Here is a 4,081-nt window from a genome sequence, read left to right on the forward strand (position 1 = left end):
TGGCTGTACCACATTATCGCTTAACCTAACTGTGGTTGTACCACATTATCGCTTAACCTAACTGTGGTTGTACCACATTATCGCTTAACCTAACTGTGGTTGTACCACATTATCGCTTAACCTAACTGTGGTTGTACCACATTATCGCTTAACCTAACTGTGGTTGTACCACATTATCGCTTAACCTAACTGTGGTTGTACCACATTATCGCTTAACCTAACTGTGGTTGTACCACATTATCGCTTAACCTAACTGTGGTTGTACCACATTATCGCTTAACCTAACTGTGGTTGTACCACATTATCGCTTAACCTAACTGTGGTTGTACCACATTATCCCTTAACCTAACTGTGGTTGTACCACATTATCCCTTAACCTAACTGTGGTTGTACCACATTATCCCTTAACCTAACTGTGGTTGTACCACATTATCCCTTAACCTAACTGTGGTTGTACCACATTATCCCTTAACCTAACTGTGGTTGTACCACATTATCCCTTAACCTAACTGTGGTTGTACCACATTATCCCTTAACCTAACTGTGGTTGTACCACATTATCCCTTAACCTAACTGTGGTTGTACCACATTATCCCTTAACCTAACTGTGGTTGTACCACATTATCCCTTAACCTAACTGTGGTTGTACCACATTATCCCTTAACCTAACTGTGGTTGTACCACATTATCCCTTAACCTAACTGTGGTTGTACCACATTATCCCTTAACCTAACTGTGGTTGTACCACATTATCCCTTAACCTAACTGTGGTTGTACCACATTATCCCTTAACCTAACTGTGGTTGTACCACATTATCCCTTAACCTAACTGTGGTTGTACCACATTATCCCTTAACCTAACTGTGGTTGTACCACATTATCCCTTAACCTAACTGTGGTTGTACCACATTATCCCTTAACCTAACTCAAGTTGTCCCTTAACCTAACTCAAGTTGTCCCTTAACCTAACTCAAGTTGTCCCTTAACCTAACTCAAGTTGTCCCTTAACCTAACTCAAGTTGTCCCTTAACCTAACTCAAGTTGTCCCTTAACCTAACTCAAGTTGTCCCTTAACCTAACTCAAGTTGTCCCTTAACCTAACTCAAGTTGTCCCTTAACCTAACTCAAGTTGTCCCTTAACCTAACTCAAGTTGTCCCTTAACCTAACTCAAGTTGTCCCTTAACCTAACTCAAGTTGTCCCTTAACCTAACTCAAGTTGTCCCTTAACCTAACTCAAGTTGTCCCTTAACCTAACTCAAGTTGTCCCTTAACCTAACTCAAGTTGTCCCTTAACCTAACTCAAGTTGTCCCTTAACCTAACTCAAGTTGTCCCTTAACCTAACTCAAGTTGTCCCTTAACCTAACTCAAGTTGTCCCTTAACCTAACTCAAGTTGTCCCTTAACCTAACTCAAGTTGTCCCTTAACCTAACTCAAGTTGTCCCTTAACCTAACTCAAGTTGTCCCTTAACCTAACTCAAGTTGTCCCTTAACCTAACCCACGTTGTCCCTTAACCTAACCCACGTTGTCCCTTAACCTAACCCACGTTGTCCCTTAACCTAACCCACGTTGTCCCTTAACCTAACCCACGTTGTCCCTTAACCTAACCCACGTTGTCCCTTAACCTAACCCACGTTGTCCCTTAACCTAACCCACGTTGTCCCTTAACCTAACCCACGTTGTCCCTTAACCTAACCCACGTTGTCCCTTAACCTAACCCACGTTGTCCCTTAACCTAACCCACGTTGTCCCTTAACCTAACCCACGTTGTCCCTTAACCTAACCCACGTTGTCCCTTAACCTAACCCACGTTGTCCCTTAACCTAACCCACGTTGTCCCTTAACCTAACCCACGTTGTCCCTTAACCTAACCCACGTTGTCCCTTAACCTAACCCACGTTGTCCCTTAACCTAACCCACGTTGTCCCTTAACCTAACCCACGTTGTCCCTTAACCTAACCCACGTTGTCCCTTAACCTAACCCACGTTGTCCCTTAACCTAACCCACGTTGTCCCTTAACCTAACCCACGTTGTCCCTTAACCTAACCCACGTTGTCCCTTAACCTAACCCACGTTGTCCCTTAACCTAACCCACGTTGTCCCTTAACCTAACCCACGTTGTCCCTTAACCTAACCCACGTTGTCCCTTAACCTAACCCACGTTGTCCCTTAACCTAACCCACGTTGTCCCTTAACCTAACCCACGTTGTCCCTTAACCTAACCCACGTTGTCCCTTAACCTAACCCACGTTGTCCCTTAACCTAACCCACGTTGTCCCTTAACCTAACCCACGTTGTCCCTTAACCTAACCCACGTTGTCCCTTAACCTAACCCACGTTGTCCCTTAACCTAACCCACGTTGTCCCTTAACCTAACCCACGTTGTCCCTTAACCTAACCCACGTTGTCCCTTAACCTAACCCACGTTGTCCCTTAACCTAACCCACGTTGTCCCTTAACCTAACCCACGTTGTCCCTTAACCTAACCCACGTTGTCCCTTAACCTAACCCACGTTGTCCCTTAACCTAACCCACGTTGTCCCTTAACCTAACCCACGTTGTCCCTTAACCTAACCCACGTTGTCCCTTTGCCTAACATAGTTCACTGCTCGGAATCTCTGGTGTCGTTGTTATCCTCATGTAGATGTCTTGCGAGTGTTGCTTACTTTCCACATATTCCCGCTATCCACTGTCAATTGTACTGCAATAGGACTATATCGCCCCCCCCCCCCTCCCTCTGTCCCCCTCTTTGTGTCTCTGTCCTCTCAAGCTGGTCGGTCTGGCGTTTGAGTGTTAAATGAGCCTCGCAGCTGTTCAGTTGCATTCAGATGTCGACGCCCTCAGTGTACGTCGTGGTATGGTCTGTGTCCATTGTCCGCTGATGTCGTACGCGTAACCCACACGCTGTACCGATCATCGGTCGTTACGTACAGAGTGAAGTAGTGTGATACGTGTGACCGTACGCTGGCTGTGCCCAACGGTGTCGAATCTCAATTTCCATATGATGTGCTCGATGCTACTTGTCTCGTCTCCCAATAACAGCTAGGTTGCACTGTGGTACGCCGTAGAGGCGTGTGGGAGGAACGTACGAACGCATTGTATGTCACCCTGGGTCGCTGGGGGTGGTGGTGCGGTGAGTCAGGTCAGGTCAGGTCAGCGTGAGCCGTCTGATGTAGTGACGCGTGTATTCCGACTTTGTCGTATTGCCTCACACAAAGTGCTACCCTGGTGGACCGCGTTCCATATCTGGGACATGCCGCAGATGCCGGTTGACAGTGGATCGCGGAAGGGACATCGCATACGTGCGCGGGCCACCTTCCACGTGTTCTCTTCTGCACATGTCGCAGTGTGTATGTGGTCTGATGTAGCGTGTCGTGACACATGACATCCTGGCATGCAAGAATTGTTGAATTCGCAAATGTAGGTGGACATCTACGTTTACTGCCCAAGATACGCAAATGAACTGGAAATCCGTTGTTGAGCGGTTGTTCACGCTGGAGGTGAATCTGTGATGGCGACGATCGGTACAGCTATTAACCGGTTGTTTCAGCGGTACCCGCCACATCCACACACGTGACTAGGCCCATGTGGGTATGAAGCGATACGCGGCGGTGGCTTGGTGGGACTGTTCCCGGCCGGTGAAGGGGGGCCGCCCGGCGTGTTGGCCGCGCGCTGCGTGGGCGCACGCGCAACAGGCGGCTGGTGGGGGGCGCCGAGTGGCAGGAGCGCCAGCCGACGGGCCCGGCAGGCGGCGCAGCTACGCTGCGGCGCACCCTGCACGCGGCGCCTGGCGGCCAAAGTTGGTTCAGCCGAGCCCGGTGCGAAGCGCGGTGGACATCTGCAGTGTGCTGGTCTGATTGAGGACTGTGTGCGTTGAGGATGCGCCGCCGCCTGGCACTCGGCGCCGCGACGCCGTCTGCTGCTCGGTCGCCCCAGCGGTTCTCGCAGGTGGTTTGTATCGCAGTTGTGCGGACGTGTTGGCGCGTGCGCTGTGCTGGGAGAGTTCGCTTCTGCACCCAAGTGGGGCTTTGCCCTTGTGTGGCGCTGGCGTTGGAGCTGCCGGTCACCATAGGTGGCGCG

This window comes from Schistocerca gregaria, unplaced genomic scaffold, assembly GCF_023897955.1.
Source record: "Schistocerca gregaria isolate iqSchGreg1 unplaced genomic scaffold, iqSchGreg1.2 ptg001637l, whole genome shotgun sequence".
Lineage (NCBI taxonomy): Eukaryota > Metazoa > Arthropoda > Insecta > Orthoptera > Acrididae > Schistocerca > Schistocerca gregaria.